Raw genomic sequence first — 12,524 nt, forward strand, 5'->3', positions numbered from 1 at the left:
ATTAGCTCAGTAGGTAAGAGCGTTGGTCTACGGATCGCGGGGTCGCGAGTTTGATCCTTGGGCGTGGCGTATGTTCTCCGTGACTATTTGATAAATGACATTGTGTCTGAAATCATTAGTCCTCCACCTCTGATAATTCATGTGGGGAAGTTGGCAGTTACTTGCGGAGAACAGGTTTGTACTGAAACAGAATCCAGGAACACTGGTTAGGTTAACTGCCCGCCGTTACATGACTGAAATACTGTTGAAAAACAGCGTTAACCCACCCCCCCCAAAAAAAAGTTGTCATCAGAGATGGTTATGCGACACTATACAAATATCAAATATTTGTATTTTTACATAGCGAGGAGGGAAAGCAAATATATTTCGTAATTTGGTGCACTTAGTTATCATGTGAATTTGATTACTTGGTGGGTACTATCTCTGTTAGGTATGATTATGACAGATGTAAGTTATACAATAAGAAATAATTTACCTGGAGTTAAGTTTTTGATTACATTTTCTAGCTTTCCTGTAAAAATGCAAAAAGCATGGATTAGTGTTCTGCAGAAAAAAAAGTGTCACAGGTAAATCAAATATCTTCTAAGTTTTATTACAGTAAGTTTATGTGCCATCTAGAGAATTTAACCTACTGCGATAATTTAAGGCCAAACTGTTAACACAGTTTTAAGCTTAAGCTGTTAGAGACAAAATGAATAAAAAAATTGTGATGCTCAAACAGAAACAGGCCTGGAATTCAGTCAAAATCCAAAAAGCCTGAAATTCTACATTCAACATGTTCAAATGAAATTAAATAAACTTTCTCAAAAGGGTAACTTAAGGAACATTTGGCAGTCAAAAAGCTGAAATTAGGACCAGTCCTGAAAAAAAAGAGCTGTCACAGGAGACAGCGCGCTCGACTATTTTGATGCTGGATAATGAAACTGGGCACATCTGAGGAAACTAGAGCTGTCACTTGAGTGTTTAATGACTCCAATTGTGGATGAAGATATTGCACAATAGCCTGAGTCTATGCCAAAAATATAAACTTAAAGTAATAAGAGAGGTAAAGATAAAATGTATCAAAACACTATATATGTATATTATAAGCAAAAAGGAGCATAATTCATTAAATATTGGTACCAGAGTTATGCAGCTTGTGTCATATAGTGTGGGTGATGATGTTGAACAACTATTTTAAGTTTGAATCAAATCCATTCAATAATAACAGAGACAAAGTGAAAGTACATCAAAACTTTAACCTAAAATTCTAAGTAAAAAGGGGGAATAAATAATGAAAAGTTGGTGCCAGAGTTATGCACCTTGCATCATATGGTGTGGGTGATGATATTGAACAACTATTTTAAGTTTGAATCAAATCCATTCAGTAATAACAGACAGAGTGAAAGTGCATCAAAACTTTAACCTAAAATTCTAAGTAAAATGGGGAAATAATTCATGAAAAATTGGTGCCAGAGTTATGTACCTTGTGTCATATGATAAGGGTAATGATGCTGAACAATTGTTTAAGTCTGAATCAGATCCATTCAGTAATAACAGAGATAGAGTGAAAGTGCATAAAACTTTAACCTAAAATTCTAAGTAAAAAGGGGAATAATTCGTGAAAAATTGTGCCAAAGTTATGCATCTTGTGTCATATGATGTGGGTGATGATGCTAAACAACTATTTTAAGTTTGAATCAAATCCATTCAGTAATAACAGAGGTAGAGTGAAAGTGCATAAAACTTTAACCTGAAATTCTAAGTAAAAAGGGGGAATAATTCACGAAAACATGGTGCCAGTGTTATGCACCTTGTGTCATATGATGTGGGTGATGATGTTGAACAACTATTTTAAGTTTGAATCAAATCCATTCAGTAATAACAGAGATAGAGTGAAAGTGCATCAAAACTTTAACCTGAAAATCTAAGTGAAAAGGGGGGATAATTTATGAAATATTGGTTGCAGAATTATGGCCCTTATGTCAGATGGTGTGGATGATGATGAGGAATAAGTATTTCAAGTTTGAATCAAATCCATCAACTAATTACCGAGATAAGTTGAAACAAGAGCTGTCACTAATGATGACAAATGCCTCCACAGCACCTTGACCTTTGACCTAGTGACCTTAACCTATGACCTGGTGACCCCAAAGTCAGTAGGAGTCGTGTACTCAATAAGTACTATCAGCACGTGAAGTTTGAAGGTCCTGGGTGCAGTGGTTTGCGAGTAAAGTGCCTTCATGCAAAAAGTTAACGTTGTGACGAACGAACTAACTAACTAACGAACGAACTAACAAAAGGACAGTTGAAAACTAATATGCCTCCCTTTGGGGGCATAAAAAGAGAAAGTGCACCAAAACTTTAACCAAGGTGGGGACATGGAGAGACGCCAACATGAGTAGGATAGCTCTCCTTATACTTCGTATAGTCGAGCTAATTACAGGCCTGTTGGAACTGTTGACAGGTTTCTACAAAATATGACAAGATTAAGACCAAGAAAAATATAATTCAAAATCATTCCCATTTCATAGAGGCAAATATTATGGAGTTTTTATGAAGATCAGACAGGAATTGTTCTTTCATGATCTGACCTAATGACCGATTTTTTTTAACTTCGAGATGAACCACTCTTGAACTTGTCACATATTTTGATTATATCCAACTGTTTCTTTTACATTTTGCGACAACTGTAACCCTAAAGAGTTAAGATGCAAGATGAACAAAACATTCTATAAGACAGCTATATCCCCTGCCATTGCTATTGATAGTGAAAGGGTTTGGTATTCGGTGGAAACATTAAACAATCAAGTTGTGACCTTGACCTTAAACTGGTAGGGGTGAATTTTAAATTCTCACATTTACTTGATAAAAGGAATATTACAGCCACATCATATGAAAATCCAACAAGGGTAAAGGCGATACAGAGCAGACACAAAATGGAAGGCTCAAACCTTTGATATTTATTTGTGACCTTGACCTAACAAGGCTGACATAAAGTTCTGCACATCCTCTTAATAAGGTGGTCACCTGACCCAAGTTTCACGAAAATCCTTCAAGACACAAAGCTGACAAGAAATGTTACAGACAGAGACCTTTCCCATACCCCCCACACACTACACTCATAGCAGGGGATTAAATAAAATGGAGGACACAGGGGTATCACAGAATGTCACACTGAGTGAGCTAAACATTTGCATGATATGGATTGCACTTATTAAACCATTAATCAAAAATACAATTCAGTCAGGACTGGCATTATCCATCTAAAGTTGACAATGTTATAAGGCTAAACTGAGTAACTGCAAAACTGGAACAAGGCCTTTGAGCTGTTTATCATCTGATTTACTATGGGTCAGAGTTCAGATGTGCAGGAACTGAACCACGTGGGCATAAGCAAGTGGTCTAATATTGAAGCATTTGAATGATGAACCATGGTAAATTAGACAATATAAAATAATAGGAAAGTCTTGATTGTGTTCATTCAGATATGTTCATTGTCATATTTTATATTAAAAATATTAAGCATGATTTCATTTACATCATGCAGCAATTTGCCGTCATAGTGCTCTCTTACAGATCCATGAGTCAATCATTGTTTATTGCATAATAAAAACAGAGATTTATTTCCTTCTTTGTTTAACTGGTAATCAAATCAAGACATGTTAGAATTATTACTTTTAGTAACTACATTAAGTGAAATATTATCATAAAATAAAATGTACCACCCGTAACTTAATTCAAAGCTACTTTAAAGCAACATCTTTTTCTAATAATGTTTGATATTAATCAGTTACGAAATGTTTGAGCCACTGAGCAATTTGTGAACACCTGAAGTTACTGATTGTTGAATGTTACGGTGCCATTTACATTAACATTTAAGAAGAAACACCAACATTACACTAACCGGCCGGAGTATGTTCCTTTTTTACCGCAGTCTCTGTTTCAGGCTTTAGTTTACTTGGGCTTTCACTTTCAGTATTACCTTCTGTAAAGGAAGAGAAATTTCTGAAATATATTTTTTGTAATTTATATTTTATTTCCAGACAAACTCCTTTCACATGTTCACATAATATAGCATGAATCTTTCAGTAAATAAATAGCATGATATGCTGAATTACAAACAGATGACTGAACATAATACATAGTGACAAAGAACAAGATAACTGAAGGGAGATAAAATCAGTTATTAATGATACATACTTTCTGACTAAGTTGCAGGCCTCCTAGCAGGCCTGAACAAAAATAAAGGTTTTTATAAAGGCTCCAATCTATGGAAATAAAGGCCTTTTAGTGTAAAATATTAAAAAATAAAGAGTAAATAAAGGCTATTTTTGTCGGAATTCTCATTGAAAACACATAATATATATACGGTAGGTATTTACTACATGTATGTGGACTGGTTAACACAACACTTACAGCATTCTGAAAAACTCAAGATGAAAGATACACAAGCAGTACCCTAATAACAACACTTAAAAGGGGGGAAGAAATACAGTAGTATAACCATTACTTGCTTTAAACTGGCACGGCAAGCAGTCTGAGCAAAAATATAGGTTTTGAGTGAAAATTAGAGGCTATTTGGCCATTTTAAAGGTTTTTTCAGAAGATTTAAAGGTTTTAAAGGTTTGCTCTGAAATTAAAGGTTTTAAAGGTTTCACTAGGAGGCCTGAAGTTGTTTCCCTTTATAGGGCTGAAGCTAAGAAATTGATATAAAACAAAATTTGTTATTTTCATTCTTTAAAATTTTTTAATTATCTTTATAATAATATTTCTTATTCTTAATAAAAATTCAATCATACCTTTTCCAATTTACCTAATCCATTCTAAGACTATGTATTAAGAAAAAATGTTTTGCCAGTGGTTTGGTTATCAAAGTACACTGATTATCCTTATCTTCAGTTTGTTTAAGACAATAAAAATATTCACTGAGTTAAAGAGAGAAAAAAAGACAACAAATTTCTGAAATATTAAACAACAACGGTGCCAGAATGTCACAATACACCTATCAATGCCATCATAGCAAATTTCTTTACATTTGCAGATGTTATTATTCTTAATTCTGTGGTTTTGTAGTATTTCATGAAGAACATAATTTCCAAATGGCTGATCTGGAAAAAAAATATACTACAGTTGAACCTGCCTGAGCAGTCACCTCTATTAATCAGCCACTTTGCTTACTCCCAAAATTGACTTTCTATTCTAATTTCAACCTCTCTTAAGGTAGTTCTGCACGTTTGATAAACTGGAAGTGACTGCGTAACGTCATTTATCCGGAAAACGTAGAATAAAGCCTGGATTCGGCGTACAGAAATGAAAATAATTTTATGATTTAATCGAAACCTGTGAGTAAATTTATTACATTGGCACTTTTGCTATATATTTCTAAAGTCAAAATATGATATTAAAACATATGACGCGTTAAAAAATTCAAAACATGTCTTAAAATTAGCGAGAAATGTCCGGTTAACTTTAATCTTGGTCATATATCTCAAAAATAAGCATACGGACCTATACATTTATTTCACCAAATTATAGGTCATATGTATATTTAGAACTTTGAGAAGTTTCATCAAAATCTACATTGTAGAAACATTTCTATTCGTGAAAATGTTATGAAAGTTATGATTTTCTCATAGACTCCCATTATGAAATATTGCGTGAGATCCAAATTTTTCAAATCAGTCTACTCTAGCAAAAAATAAAGCACACGACCCTATCTTTTTTATTTGCTGAATTTTCAAGGTATATTCTGAAGTTTTGAAAAATCAGAGTTTAATCAAATTCTACAGTGTAGAAAAATTTGTTATCAAAAGTTTAAATACAGGAAATCCTACTTTTCCTGTTGGCAGGAATTTATCTTTTTGTTGTTAAATTTTTACTATATTAAAGCGGATTCTGTTTTGATAAAATGTAGACAAATATTTCATCATAAAAAGGACTTTAATCAATTTGGCTTCCAGGCTATCAAAGATTAAAGTGCATAAATATGTCCAAGTAGAGTACCAAAGATATGCCTATTAATAAAGCTTTCGGAAAAATTTAATAACATGAAAATACTTCCAAGTATAACTCCTTTGACAAAATTGTGACTTGTTGGCCTTAAAATTTTACTGTTTCTGAAATTTCAGTGGCTCAGAGAAAAAATACCAAGTGTGATGACTGAATAATGTTGTTTATAATTGGCAGAATTCATACAGAAAAGTTTATAATTAACAGAATTCAGGTTTAGGTCAGCAAAATTGAAAAGAATGTTTATATTTGTTTGCATTTCTTTTCGCATTTGAAATTCCCCCTCAAAAGTTTTTTTTGAAAAATCATGCGAAATTCTCTCCTTGCATGGACCCTGGCCCCAGTCCCAAAAAGCAAACGAGAGCCCTGGTTTGTATACTGGACAATGTTTATGAGAACTTACAGTAAGATATAAGCAAAAGTAACAAAGTTATGACAGAAAAACAAAGGTTGCCAAAAAACTTTAACCTTAAAAATAAACTAAGTATAAGACCTTGGTGACCTTGACCTTGGATAAAATGGGCCCAGTCCCTGTACATACTTTGTTTGCATACTGGACAAAGTTTATGTGAAGTAACAGTAAGATATAAGCAATAGTAAGAAAAGATATGACAGAAAAACTTTAACCTTAAAAATAACTAAGTATAACAGCTTGGTGACCTCGACCTTGGGTATAAAGGGCTCAGCCCCTACACGTACATTGTTTGTATACTGGACAATGTTTATGTGAAGTTACAGTAAGATATATGGTATTGTTTTTTTTCCAACGGCTAATTATAACAAGAGCACCATCATGCGGGTGCAGACACTGATCAAACTCTGATTTTTTTTTGTCTCTGTATAATGAAAATATTGACCTACCCATGATTTTCCAGAAACAGAGCACTCGACAACTTTTGGGGACAGGTACCCATACCGTCAGGAGGGGGAATTTTTCGACATTTTAAGATGAAAAGGGGAAGTTTAAGCCATGTATATGTAACTACTTTTCACACTTATTAACACTGTTTTCAATCATTTCTAACTGATGTGACTATATTGCAACAGTAATCTTCCTTAGAGGCACTATATAATATTAAAAGAAAGACTTAGTCTTAATATCTATTTGTGTCAAACAACCTATCATCAGGGTAATTTTCTTCTGAGAAAGGGGAAAAAAACATATTATTTTAAGAGGGGAATGGTACCCATATTCGGCCCCAAAAATGGCCAAACAAGTGCCCCGAGAAAGGTCCATAATTCTTGCAAAACACAATGTACTATGTAGAGTTATGGTACTTGTGCAATCACCTTTTAATGGCAAATAACGGCTGAGTTTAAAAAATAGCTTTGACTAATAAGGAGAAAAGGTAACTTAAACTGAGAAATGGCTGTGGATGGACATTTTGGGGTATTTTTCATTAAACCAAGGGCAATAACTCTAAGGGAAATTGACCAATCAAAATAAACTTGACGGACATCATCACAGAATGTTGGTTCATATTTATTTAAAGTTTCATGAAATTCTTCTGGCTGCGGACGGACAGACGCATGGACAAAGCCATTTCAATACCCCCTCCCGAATTCATCGGCGGGGGATAAAAAGATAGATAATCCTGTCTGTTTAATTTTGTGGCATAATAATAAATGTATTAACAGTTTACATAAACCAATGGAAATAAATCTGATGAATTGCAAAACAACCTTACCTATTTTGAGAGGACCACCACAAAAAACACAAAAACGCCAGTTAGTTTGAACCCTCTCTCCGCACTGGCCACAAAACATCTGAAATGAATTGCATAATAGATCATAATTGTTAATTTTAGTTTTTAATGCTTTCAATTTTTGCACCTCTAGATTTATTGGTAGATTTATATAGGGGGTGGAGCCAAACAAATAATTGGAGGTGTACGTCATGAACTTGGGACAAAGGGTGGATGGGCTGACATACACATACACGGACAAGACCAAATCTAAATGCCCCCACCATTGGGGGAGGGGGGCACAAAAAGGCTGATTTAACAATACACACAATGTAGATGTATTTAAAGATGAAAACAAGGAAGAATATCCTACAAGGAAAACCATGTTATAAAAATGCAGACACCATTTACTTTGTTCAAATGATCAGTCAATTTGCAGAATCGATCTAGACCAAACTAGAATTCTAGTTCGTCTAGGCAAAACTAGAATTCTAGTTTGGTCTTGACTGATTCCAGAACTGCCTAGACCAAACTAGAATTCTAGTTTGACTAGACCAATTCTGGATCTGCCTATGCCAAACTGGAATCTTTCTTCTGTATTTAATGAAGAAGAAAATGTTTCATATTGGTTCAAGTGTTTTATCAATAAAATGCCATAATCATAATTATTTGTTGTTTTTTTTTAATTCTTAAACTGAATAAATACTGTCTGGTTTTTTTCATCCATTAGGAAATAATACAAACTATATCTCACTACCAAAACTTAAACAAGAAGATTCAAGATTCAGGAAATTAGGAAGCGACCTTGGACTTTCAAACTGAGAATTTTATGCGCGATAATTGTCCATTTTGGGAAAAGTAATCAACAGCAAGTAAAAACAGAAATACTAATAACATTTATCTCCCATTAAACAATGAATAAAATCCGGGCCATGGAACATAACAGATTAGAATGTAATGCCTCACATGTGGTTCTGTGCACTGTCAGGCTATAGTGTGACAAAAAAAAAACTGATACCAAATACTTCCTCTGAAAATAATAAAATGTGACAAAATCTTAACCATCTGTTGAATGATTTTGGGAAATCTTAACTTGCATTTTGGGAAATATCTCTGCCACAGTTGGGAAAAAATAAGTAAATTTTCGGATTCGGAAGAGGCCTTTTATAGGCCTCTGTTATATAAGAATGAAAAGCCCTGCCTAGGTGTAACAGGCTGAAAATACTTCAGGCCTGACCGGGAATCGAACCCGGGACCTCTCACACCTAAGGCAGACACTCTACCACGTCGCTATAAAAGCTAGCTCAATAGCAAGGAAGTATAAAGTGCACCCTTATACTCTACCCTACTACACACATCCCCTCCATCTTAGAATTCGTCCTCGAATTCCAGGAGTATGAACATCCATGGGACATTCCAAGGTGTCCATTCATATCTACTCGTGAGTTATTTACGTTGGGCGCCAAATGTAACAGGTTGAAAATACTTCAGGCCTGACCGGGAATCGAACCCGGGACCTCTCACACCTAAGGCGGACACTCTACCACGTCGCTATAAAAGCTAGCTCAATAGCAAGGAAGTATAAGTGCACCCGTATACTCTACCCTACTACATAGGCAGATCCCAAATCAGTCTAGCCAAACTAGAAAGTAGAATACAAGTTTGGTCTAGGCAAATCCAGAATCGTTCTAGAACAAACAAGAATTCTAATTTGGCCATTCAAAACCAGAATTCTAGTTTGGTCTAGACTGATTGCATGCATGAATATGGAGTCAGAGGTAACACACTAAAATGGGTCAAAGGCTTCTTAGATAATAGGATCCAATCAGTAGTCCTAAATGGCACTACCTCTGATGCCATCCCTGTAGCATCATGTGTCCCGCAGGGGTCTGTACTTGGTCCCCTGCTCTTCCTAGCTTACATAAATGACCTCCCACAAAACATCTGTTCCAAAGTCCGTCTGTTTGCAGATGACACGGCAATAAAAATTATATCTAACATTATCATCTGCAGACCAATCTGTCCAGGCCTTTTTTTCATCAATTTGGGAATGCCACCGACACCAGTAGAATTGGGAAAATGCTCTCGGAAATTGTCTTAATTGGGACAATTTGCAAATTACCAAAATCTACATAAATGTGTTTTTGTGTGAAATATTAATGAATTGCATTTCAGTAATTGTTCAACAGTAGATCTATTATAATTTACCTAAATATACATATAAATTAGCAAAACTATCTTAAAACAGCAAAAACCCTAAAAGGTATAATCATTTGGGAATTTTAAATTCAACTTTGGGAAAAAAACACATACTTTTTTGCATTGGGATTACCTCCTTTTACGGACCATTACTAAAACATGGAACGGAATGTAATGGAACAATAGAAAATACGGAACAGAAATTAAAAAGACGGAACATATATTACGGAATAATTTTAGATGGAACAAAATAAAGATCTGTATATCACGGAATAAGTTCAAAATAATAAAAAAACATGGTCATATTGGACATAAATTAAAATGGAACATAGATGAAAATACAGAACAGTTCTATTTTTCGAACAGAAAACAGCGAAACAGTTGTTAAAATACGGAGCACTGCTATTTTTAGATGATTTTTTTTGGATTTTCCAAAGGAAAAATCTAAAAATAGAACATATTTTGCACACGGAACTGTATATTTTAGACGGAACAGGAATTGAACAAGAGCTGTCTGATGACAGCGCGCTCGACTATTCGAAGAATTGATTGAAGAATGGCAGCCCTTTTTTTGTAAATTTGGGGAAGGGTACCAGGTCCCTTTTGGAGGGGAAATTTACGTCGCGAAATCATTGTTTGGAGGTATATATTTGCTGAAAAGTTGTTAAAATCAGGACTGAAAATCAAAACTTATTTCATTTTTTTTGGCATGGGGAATTTCTGGCCAAGGTGGGGAAAAAAGTATACTTTTTAGATTGGGGAATGGAGCCGAATTTCGGCCCTAAAATCAGCATAAAAAAAGGCCTGAATGGTGTCAAAATATTTCCACGGATATTCAGACAAAAGAAATAAATAGATTAGACAAACAATGTTCCTGTATTACTTTGATTTCAATAAGTCTTGCACTAAATGGCAATATATGAGCCAATTTCAAAGTCCAAAAAGGGCCATAATTCAGTCAAAATAGTTATGTACTCTTGCCTACAGATGGAAATCATAATGATAAACAAGTGTTAAAAGTTTAAAAGCCATATGTCAAATAGTTTTGACAAAACATGGACTTGTATGGAAACAGAACCAATTTCAAAGTCCAAAACGGGCCATAATTCAGCCAAAATAGATGACAGAGTTATGTTCTCTTTCCTACAGATAGAGACTATTATACTAAACAAGTGATAAAAGTTTCAAAGCCATATGTCAAACACTTTACAAAAAATATGAACTGGTACGAAAAACTTAACCAAGATTTCTCAGTCAAAAAGGGCCATAATTCAGCCAAAATCCTTGATGGAGATATGTACTCTTGCCTATAACTGGACATGGTGATGGTAAACAGATGTTGAAAGTTTCAAAGCTTTATCTCAAAAGACTTTGTCAAGATGTGGACTGGTACGAAATATTAACCCAGATTTCTAAGTCAAAAAGGGCCATAATTCAGCCAAAATCCTTGATGGAGTTATGTACTCTTGCCTATAACTGGACATGGTGATGGTAACCAAGTGTTGAAAGTTTCAAAGCTTTATCTCAAAAGACTTTGTCAAAATATGAACAGGTACGAAAAACTTAACCATGATTTCTAAGTCAAAAGGGGCCATAATTCAGTCAAAATCCTTGATGGAGTTATGTGCTCTTGCCTATAACTGGACATGGTGATGGTAAACAAGTGTTGAAAGTTTCAAAGCTTTATCTCAAAAGACTTTGTCAAGATGTGGACTGGTACGAAATATTAGCCCAGATTTCTAAGTCAAAAAGGGCCATAATTCAGCCAAAATCCTTGATGGAGTTATGTGCTCTTGCCTATAACTGGACATGGTGATGGTAAACAAGTGTTGAAAGTTTCAAAGCTTTACCTCAAAAGACTTTGTCAAAATATGAACTGGTACGAAAAACTTAACCATGATTTCTAAGTCAAAAGGGGCCATAATTCAGCCAAAATCCTTGATGGAGATATGTGCTCTTGCCTATAACTGGCCATGATGATGGTAAACAAGTGTTGAAAGTTTCAAAGCTTTATCTCAAAAGACTTTGTCAAAATGTGGACTGGTACGAAAAACTTAACCCAAGGTGTGACGCCGACGCCGACGTGAGTAGGATAGCTCTACTTATTCTTCGAATAGTCGAGCTAAAAAACGGAACACGGAACACTTCTATTTTCAGTAACTGTTACGGAACAGTAAATTACGGAACAATTATTTATGGAATAGATTTAAGAATCGCTATTTAGAACAAATAAAAAAGTGTACGTCATAACGTAAATTGTAACAATTAAGACGTGACGTCGTTCCGTAGCAATGTCAGTTGATAGGCAGAGTCGCAAACATGGCATAAGCCATGATACCAGATGAAAAACTATTCAAACAAGCCCCTTTGTGTTTGAACGAGATCTTAACATTGCTGAGAAGCAAAGACACCGTCAGTGAGATACCATTTCGACCATCAGGCGGTGATATTTATGTTTATAAAGCTGAACCTTTGAAGTCAACTGACTAGACAGCGGATGGACATAGGTAAGATTTTGTTAATACTCATAAATATGTTTCATTTTCAAATCTTGTTTTGTTAACGATGATACCTAAGTTTTTCGTTTAAAATTGCTGACACAAGCTACTCTGTTACTTTTCAGTTGGAGCAATCAAGGATCGCGGAAAA

The 12,524-nt window shown here is 34.8% G+C and overlaps 1 protein-coding gene across 1 annotated transcript in view; it reads right to left on the minus strand.

The window, feature by feature from the left end:
- Window positions 1–12,524, minus strand: part of LOC123523233 (uncharacterized) — a 71,854-nt gene that overhangs the window by 57,458 nt on the left and 1,872 nt on the right. The window contains exons 2-4 of the mRNA XM_053549215.1: window positions 7,680–7,758; window positions 3,887–3,967; window positions 476–511 (exon numbers count right to left, since the gene is read on the minus strand). The gene's annotated coding sequence lies outside the window, so the exon portion shown is untranslated. The remainder of the gene's footprint in view (window positions 1–475; window positions 512–3,886; window positions 3,968–7,679; window positions 7,759–12,524) is intronic.

The sequence above is a fragment of the Mercenaria mercenaria genome, chromosome 8 (genome assembly GCF_021730395.1).
Source record: "Mercenaria mercenaria strain notata chromosome 8, MADL_Memer_1, whole genome shotgun sequence".
Lineage (NCBI taxonomy): Eukaryota > Metazoa > Mollusca > Bivalvia > Venerida > Veneridae > Mercenaria > Mercenaria mercenaria.